At 51.6% G+C, this 9,203-nt stretch overlaps 1 protein-coding gene across 4 annotated transcripts in view; it reads left to right on the top strand.

The window, feature by feature from the left end:
• The first annotated feature begins 4,175 nt into the window (after positions 1-4,175).
• Positions 4,176-9,203, top strand: part of LOC144611310 (SUN domain-containing protein 2-like) — a 64,319-nt gene continuing 59,291 nt past the window's right edge. For 3 of the 4 annotated variants that reach the window (XM_078430355.1, XM_078430354.1, XM_078430352.1), the window contains exon 1: positions 4,188-4,374. The gene's annotated coding sequence lies outside the window, so the exon portion shown is untranslated. Of the gene's footprint in view, positions 4,375-9,203 lie in introns of all 4 variants that reach the window. The other variant, XM_078430353.1, reaches the window with a different exon arrangement.

Genomic DNA, 9,203 nt, shown 5'->3' with positions numbered 1-9,203 from the left:
AATTTGAGTGAGTGACTTTGTGCTGTCATCCTGCCACTGTGATGTCAGATGGGGCTCACACTTTGTTATCTCCATTGTTGCCCGCAGCTAGTCCAACCGCACATGGAATTAGAGTGGTCAGAATGAGCTGAGCAGAGAATAGCAGGAGTCGCTCGACAAGAGGTACCAAAGACAATTCCACAGATCCACGATATCGCAGCATTCTTGACTTTTATTGATTGAGAAGTTGGGGCCTATTTGTTGTGGGCTTTGTCATAATGTGACACATTGCATTAAGGAGAGAAAGAGACAAATTGTTGAAGTGTGCAGAAGAGATTGTTCTTGATCACCTGCGCATGAAGGAACTGCAGATGCTGGTTTAAACCGAAGGTAGACACAAAAAGCTGGGGTGACTCAGCGGGACAGGCAGCATCTCTGGAGAGAAGGAATGGGTGACGTATTGGGTCAAGATCCTTCTTCAGTCTGGTCTGAAGAAGGGTCTTGACCCGAAAGGTCACCCATTCCTTCTCTCCAGAGATGCTGCCTGTCCCGCTGAGTCACTCCTGCTTTTTGTGTCTATCTTTTGTTCTTGATCACCATGTTCAGGAATTGCTTTAGTTCGTCCTGGGAACGTTGTAGTTTAAAAAATGTCAAAAGAGGGAGCATCTTGGAAATAGCGATCACTGCATTTGAAGTGTAAGAAAATAACTGCAGATGCTGGTACAAATCGAAGGTATTTATTCACAAAATACTGGAGTAACTGAGCAGGTCAGGCAGCATCTCAGGAGAGAAGGAATGGGTGACCTTTTGGGTCGAGACCCTTCTTCAGACTTGACATTTCAGGTCGAGACCCTTCTTCAGACCAGTTAACCTCCCTGCTATTATATTCTGTGCTCTGGCTAATGAAGTCAAATAACCTGTATACCTTTGACACCACCTTCTATCCTTATCTGATTCCCTTTTGTCTTTGATTTCGCTTCTTGCCTTTGTCACTTACCCCACCCGTCCACCCTCCCGTAGAACGGCCCATCATGTACTCCACCATTCAGTCATGGGTGACCGATCTCTCCCTCTCAACCTCACCTCATTCCCCTGCCTTCTGCCCATAACCAACACCCATACTAATCAAGAACCTAGAACGAAGGTGGACTCAAAATACTGGAGCAACTCAGCGGGACGGGCAGCATCTCTGGAGAGAAGGAATGGGTGGTGCTTCAGGTCGAGACCCTTCTTCAGACTGATACCGGGGGAGTGGACGGTACAGAGATAAAATGTAGTCGGAACCTGTCAATCTCCGCTCTAAAAATACCCATTGACTTGGCCTCCACAGCCTTCTGTGGCAATGAATTCCACAGATTCACCACCCTCTGACTAAAGAAATTCCTCCTCATCACCTTCTTAAAGGAACGAACTTTCATTCTGAGGCTATGACCTTTGGTTCTAGACTCTCCCACTAGTGGAAACATCCTCTCCACATCCACTCTATCCAGGCCTTTCATTATTTGGTAGGTTTCAATGAGGTCCCCCCTCATCCTTCTCAACTCCAGCAAGTGCAGGCCCAGAGCCTTCAAATGCTCCTCATAGCTTGACCCAATCATCCCCAGGATTATTCTTGTAAACTTGCTCTGGACCCTCTCCAACACCAGCACATCCTTCCTCAGATATGGGGCCCAAACCTCATCTACCTCTGTTGCCACCTTCATGGATGCTTGGAATTGTACAGGCCCCACTGTTCATCAATACTCTCTGGAGCCCTACCATTCACTGTGTAGTTTAGAGATACAGCATGAAGACCGGCCTTTCGGCCCGCTGAGTCCACGCCGACCATCGACCACCCGTTCAAATTGTTTCTATGTTATCGAACTCTCGCATCCAGTCTTTGCACACAAGGGGCACATTACAGAGGGCCAATCAACTGACAAACCTGCATGTCTTTGGGATGTGGGAGGAAACCCACGCGGTCACAGGGAGAACATGTGGCAGCAGCTCTGCCGCCTGTGTGTACATGCAAACATTATTATTCCATCCAAAAACATCACCTCACCGTTACCATCTGCTGTTGCAATGCCTGTGTTAACACTGAGCGGTGCTGCTCAGTGAAATGATGCATGGCTGTGGAAGTCATAATGACATCCTTGGCATTTAACCATCAACGAGCCTGCAATAAGGGAGAAAAATATTCAAATTGGTCTGGGGAGGGGGAAGCAAAGCATTTCATAAACCACACAGCGCACACAGCCAGGAAGTTACATCTGCAAGGCATTATATGAAGCCTGGTTTGAGTACTTTGCCCTGTTCCAGAAATTCAGGTACAGAAGGTTTGTGAGGTTTGGAGAGGGCACAGAGGGACTTACAGGAGAGATGAAGAATTATGTGTTGTATTCACAAAATGCTGGAGTAACTCAGCGGTCAGGCAGCATCTCGAGAGAAGGAATGGGCGACGTTTCGGGTCGAGACCCTTCTTGTGTGTCTGTGGGTGGGCAAGGGAAGCCGAGGATGTTTCCTTAGAGCCGAGGAGCAAGAGGAGCAGTAACAGCACTGTGCTGCAGTTTGTTGAGCCACCTCTTCACAGCTCCTCTGACATGGGGTTCAATCCTGACCTCAGGTGCTGCCTGTGTGGAGTTTGCACGCTCTCCCTCTGAATGTGTGGGTTCGGGGTTCGCTTTGGGCACATCAGGGAAACAGTCCCAGCTGTGAAGGGTGAGGTTGCCATAACCAGAAGGTATTGATTTAAGGTGGTTGGATGAAGAAATGAAGACAAACATGGGAAGTACATCTTGCATGGAGGGACGAGCTCTTGAAATAGCAGACAAAATGTGTAGGAAGGAACTGCAGACGCTGGTTTAAACCAAAGATAGACACATAAAACTGGAGTAACTTAGCGGGACAGGCAGCATCTCTGGAGAGAAGAAATGGGTGACGTTTCGGGTCGAGAACTGAAAGACATAGGAAAGGGAAAAAAGAGATATAGACGATGATGGAGAGAGATATGGAACAATGAATGAAAGATATGCAAAAATGTAACGGTGATAAAGGAAACAGGCCTTTGTTAGCTGTTTGCTGGGTGAGAACGAGAAGCTGGTGCGACTTGGGTGGGGGAGGGATGGAGAGAGAGGGAATGGCGGGATTACTTGAAATGAGAGAAATCAATTTCTGGGGTGTAAGCTGCCCAAGCGAAATATGAGATGCTGTTCCTCCAATTTGCGTTTAGCCTCACTCTGACAATGGAGGAGACCCAGGACAGAAAGGTCAGTGTGGGAATGGGAAAGAGAATTAGAGTGTTTAGCAACCGGGAGATCAGGTAGGTCCAGGTGGACTGAGCGAAGGTGTTGGAGGGTTGGTGTGGGAGTGATGGTGGGTTGGTCGGGGAGTGATTGAGGGGTCGGGGGTAGTACTGGGGATTGGGGGGATGCGGCCGGTGGTGGTGTGTGGGGGTAGTGGCGGGGTGTGGTGTGGGGATGGTGGTGGTAGGGTGGGGTGATGGGGATGGACAGGAGTGTGGGTGAGGGGAGGGGTGGTGGATGGTCAATGGGGGTGTTGGGAGAGATTGAAGTTGCTAGGCGTTTGGGTTGGTGGGTGGGGGGTGGCAGGGTGTGGCGTGAGGACGGAAGGGTGGGGGTGTGGGGTGGTGGGGGAGGGCGAGAGTTGGGCTTGGTGATGTGGTGGGGGGGTGGGCATGCGGATGCGGATGGGGATGGGGGGTCAGGGAGTTGGGGTTGGGGTGGGCGGAGCACGGGTGGAGTTGGAGGGTAGGTGATGGGGGAGTGGGGGAGTGGGGTGTGATGGGGGCATGGTGCTTTGGCTGGTGCCAGGGTGAGGGTCAGATGGTGAGGGTGATGCTGTTGTGCTGGTGTTGTGAGGGGTCAGGGTGGGGCTGGTGTGAGGGTGGGGATCGGGGGTGGTGTCAGGGTGTGGTGCGGCTGTTGTCAGGGTGTGGGGGTGGGGCGGCTGTGGGGGTGGGGGTGGTGCGGCTGTTGTCAGGGTGTGGGGGTGGGGGTGGTGCCCACTGTTGTCAGGGTGTGTGGGGGTGGTGCCACTGTTGTCAGGGTGTGTGGGGGTGGGGCGGCTGTTGTAACGGTTCCTGTCCCCACCCCCGGGGGGGTGGAACCGCCACACTAACTGACACAAGACAATGTAGCATTTTGAACGGGAGCAGCCAATGGGCGGCGGCGCCGGGGCGGATACAGATACAGACAGATACACACGGATAGACAGACGGCGGCGGGGACGGTACCAGTGTCTGCTCTCGGTGCTGTGTGGGGACCGGCGGGCACACGGTGAAGTGGCGGCCGGGGGGGGGGGGAGAAAGTGGTTGAAGCGGCCGCGCCCCCGTTCCTTGTTCCCGGCGCCGCGGGGAAGCTTCTGCCGCTCGGGGCCCGGAGGGACCATCACTCGGTGGGTCTGTCTGTCTGTGTCTGTCTGTCCTGTCTCTGTCCTGTGTGTGTGTCTGTCCTGTCTCTGTCCTGTGTGTGTGTCTGTCCGTCCTGTCTGTCTGTCCCTGTCCCCGGCCCCGGGGCCCTGCGGACGGGGGCGGCTCCCACCCTCACCCCATTAAACACCGAGCCCAGGGGCGCTTCACCGCTTAGTGAATTAACTAACCGCAGACTGTAAAGAGGTATTGTCCCAGAGGCTGATAATAGACAGTATTTAAAGGATTAAGGTGTATTACCGCTGTGAGGATTTGCTGCTCCTTCTCTGGCACTTTAACTTTGGATCACAGGTTTATTGTCAACGTTTATCATTGTTAAAGGATGCCTCCACCTCAGTCAGCATTGGGCTTTGGTGGATCATAGACTGGGGTGTCCAGTTCAAGGAGAGGCCATCGGCTGCTGTTTTGAAAAATAACCCGGTATGGACCTTCACGCTCTCTTGAAGGTCCTGTATTAATCCCGGGCTTTAGCCTAGTCTATCTTCCTTATTTTTGTGCCCTCTGCGTGTTCACTGGTGCCGGTATTATGATTATTATTATTATTATTATTATTATATGGTATCTCGGCCCATGATGAATTTACAGTGTCATGGCCCTAAAGCTGTGTAGAGAGGCTTCTCAAACCATCCTGCGCTGTGGTGGCATCTCGTTGCAAACTTCCGTTATGTCAGTGGTAGTAGGGAAGGAAGCTGTTCACTACCTGTGATCAAATCTGAAAGAAAATGTCATGTTTCCAGAACCAGGGGCCACACGGTCTAAGAATAAAGGGTAGGCCATTTAAAACTGAGATGAGAAAAAAAAACCTTTTCACCCAGAGAGTTGTGAATCTGTAGAATTCTCTGCCACAGAAGGCAGTGGAGGCCAATTCATTGTATGAATTTAAAAGAGAGTTAGATAGAGCTCTAGGGGTTAGTGGAATCGTGGGATATGGAGAGAAGGTAGGCACGGGTTACTGATTGTGGATGATCAGCCATGATCACAATGAATGGCGGTGCTGGCTTGAAGGGCCTCCTCCTGCACCTATTTTCTATGTTTCTAAAGGGAGAATGATTGAATTTGCCAAAAGTATTATTATTGTATTGTATTAGTTTAATATTGCCATGTATATCAAGATACAGTCAAATCATAGCATACAGGAGGAGTTCATGATGGTGGAAGGTTGCTTTTCAGACTGGAGGCCTGTGACTAGTGGTGTGCCTCAGGGTTCGGTGCTGGGCCCGTTGCTGTTTGTCATCTACATCAATGGTTTGGATGAGAACCTACATGGGATGGTTAGCAAGTCTGCAGATGACACGAAAGTGGGTGGTTTTGCAGATTGTGAAGACGGTTGGCAAAGATTACAGCAGGATCTTGATCAGTTGGCCAGGTGGGCTGATGAATGAATGGTTGTTGGAATTTAATACAGAGAAATGTGAGGTGCTGCATTTTGGGAAGTCTAACATGGGCGGGACCTACATAGTGAATGGTAGGGCTCTGGGGAGTGTTGCAGAGGGATCGAGGAGTGCAGGTACATAGTCTGTTGAAAGTGACATCACAGGTAGATAGGGTGGTCAAAAAGGCTTTTGGCACATTGGCCTTCATCAGAACATTGAGTACAGAAGTTTGGAGGTCATGTTGCATGTGCATAAGACGTTGGTGAGACCGCATGTAGATACTGCATTATCCAGGGGCCAGAAGGCCGGGAGAAGTGGCGTGTGGATGTTTTTGTACAAAGCGGGCAAGTCCCAGTACTGTGCCCAGTGTCTGCTCTTTGTGGAACCTGTCAGTAACCTGTGTATTAACCGTATTGTTTGTTCCCCAGTTTGGGCGAGGCAGTGAACTGTGAGGAGGCAGTGTTTAACAAGTTCAGATTTCAGGTGCTGGCAAGACCAGAGAGGGGCTGGGTCAGGGAACACAGTGGTGGTTATAACGACTGTGGAGGAAGCCTTGCTTATGACCACAGGGCTAAGTGGGGGTTGCAAAGCTCCACTTGCTTCCAGTTAGATCGTCAGGACCCTGTATGGTCTGAGACAGGCACCAAGTGCTGGAGTAACTCAACAGGACAGGCAGCATCTCTGGAGAGAAGGAATGAGTGACGTTTTGGGCCTAGACGCTTCTTCAGACTGATGTCCGGGGAGTGGGAGGTGCATAGATAAGGAAGTGTAGGGAAAAAAACTGCAGATGCTGGTTAAAATCGAAGGTAGACACAAAATGCTGGAGTAACTCAGCGGGTCAGGCAGCAACTCTGGAGAGAAGGAATGGGTGATGTTTCGGGTTGAGACCCTTCTTCAGACTGATGTCAGGGGAGGGGACGGGACAAAGATAGGATGTAGTCAGAGACAGGAAGACTAGTGGGAGAACTGGGAAGGGAGGGGATGGCGAGAGAGGGAAAGCAGGGACTATCTGAAGTTAGAGAAGTCAATGTTCATACCGCTGAGGTGTAAACTACCCAAACGAAATATGAGATGCTATTCCTCCAATTTGCACTGGGCCTCACTCTGACAATGGAGGATGCCCTGGACAGAAAGGTCAGATTGGGAGTGGGAGGGGGAGTTGAAGTGCTGAGCTACCGGGAGATCAGGTTGGTTAAGACGGACTGAGCGAAGGTGCTGAGCGAAACGATCGCCAAGCCTGCGTTTGGTCTCGCCGATGTAGAGAAGTTGACATTTGGAACAGCGGATACAGTAGATGAGGTTGGAGGAGGTGCAGGTGAACCTCTGCCTCACCTGGAAAGACTGTTTGGGTCCTTGGATGGAGTCGAGGGGGCAGGTAAAGGGACAGGTGTTGCATCTCCTGCAGTTGCAGGGGAAAGTACCTGGGGAGGGGGTGGTTTGGGTAGGAAGGGACAAGTGGACCAGGGAGTTACGGAGGGAATGGTCTCTGCAGAAAGCAGAAAGGGGTGGAGATGGGAAGATGTGGTCAGTCGTGGGATCCCGTTGGAAAAGGAAGTGTATAGATAAGGAAATCTATAAGTGTATAGGTAAGTGTATAGATAAGGAAATCTATGTATCTCCCACTCCCCTGACATCAGTCTGAAGAAGGGTCTCGACCCAAAACGTCACCCATTCCTTCGCTCCAGAGATGCTGCCTGTCCTGCTGAGTTACTCCAGCATTGAGTGTCTATCTTCGATTTAAACCAGTATCTGCAGTTCCTTCCGACACAGCCTGTGTTGTCCTGTCAGGATACCTGGTGGTCAGAAGGCCAGCGAGACGGAGCAGAGACTAAATGAACGTGATGGGTTTCATGAAAGAGTGAACCCTAAAAGCCAGTCGGGCAGAAGATAGTAACAAAGTGCTGGATTAACTCAGCGCTTCAGGCAGCATCATTGTTCCGTTTTGGTACAGATGACAATTAAACACTCGAGATCCTGCCCAGCTCCGTGCTGTTGTACTCTGGGCTTCAAGTTAGCAACCAACTCACTCAACATAACCTGTCCCGTTAACATTCATTTGAACACACCTCAGAACTATATATATATAGGCACGGTAGCGCAGCGGTAGAGTTGCTGCTTTACAGCGAATGCAGCGCCGGAGACTCAGGTTCGATCCTGACTACGGGTGCTGCACTGTAAGGAGTTTGTACGTTCTCCCCGTGACCTGCGTGGGTTTTCTCCGAGATCTTCGGTTTCCTCCCACACTCCAAAGACGTACAGGTATGTAGGTGTAGGATAGTGTTAATGTACGGGGATCACTGGGCGGCACGGACTTGGTGGGCCGAGAAGGCCTGTTTCCGGCTGTATATATATGATATGATATATATATGTGTGTGTGTATATATATATATATATATATATATATATATGTATATGTATAGTGGTCCTTAGGCGCCACAGTGGTGCAGCTGGTAGAACTGCTGCCTCACAGCACCAGAGGCCCAGGTTCCATCCTGACTTCACGTGCTGTCTGTGTGGAGTTTGCATGTTCTCCCTCTGACCGCATGGGGTTGCTCCGGTTGCTCCAGTTTTCTCCCACATCCCAGAAACATGCGGGTTTGCAGGTTAATTGGTGTGACTTGTGACGTATGGGTGACATTTCGGGGAGGAACCCTGACATTTCAGTCTGAAGAAGACCCGAAAAGTCACCCATCCTTTTCCACCAGAGTTGCAGCCTGACTTGCTGTGTTACTTCAGCATTTGGTGTCCATCTTGGGTGTAAACCAGCATCTGCAGTTCCATCCTACACAAGGCAGTTGGGCAGACCGGTGGGGGTGAAGAGGAGAGGAGAGGAGAGGAGAGGAGAGGAGAGGAGAGGAGAGGAGAGGAGAGGGGGGGGGGGGGGTGGGGAGGTGGTGGGGGTGAGTAGGGGTGAGTAGGAGGGGGTGTGGGGTGAGTAGGAGGGGGTGTGTAGGAGTGGGAGGGGGTGGGGGTGAGTAGGAGGGGGTGGGGGTGAGTAGGAGGGGGTGGGGTGAGTAGGAGGGGGTGGGGGTGAGTAGGAGGGGGGTGGGGGTGAGTAGGAGGGGGTGTGGGGGTGAGTAGGAGTGGGAGGGGGTGGGGGTGAGTAGGAGGGGGTGGGGGTGAGTGGGAGGGGGTGGGGGTGAGTGGGAGGGGGTGAGTGGGAGGGTGGGGGTGAGTGGGTGGGGGTGAGTGGGAGGGGGTGAGTGGGTGGGGGTGAGTGGGTGGGGGTGAGTGGGAGGGGGTGAGTGGGAGGGGGTGAGTGGGAGGGGGTGGGGTGAGTAGGAGGGGGTGGGGGTGAGTAGGAGGGGGTGGGGGAGGCGTGTAAAATCACAAAGGGTAGTGAATGAGGAGAAGCCGTGAGCAGGGACGACAAGGTCACTGTTGACGGTGCAGGTTTAAAAGAGCGCAGTGGTAGAATTGCT

Source organism: Rhinoraja longicauda, chromosome 40 (assembly GCF_053455715.1).
Source record: "Rhinoraja longicauda isolate Sanriku21f chromosome 40, sRhiLon1.1, whole genome shotgun sequence".
NCBI lineage: Eukaryota > Metazoa > Chordata > Chondrichthyes > Rajiformes > Arhynchobatidae > Rhinoraja > Rhinoraja longicauda.
This window is presented reverse-complemented; position numbering and strand designations above follow the sequence as displayed.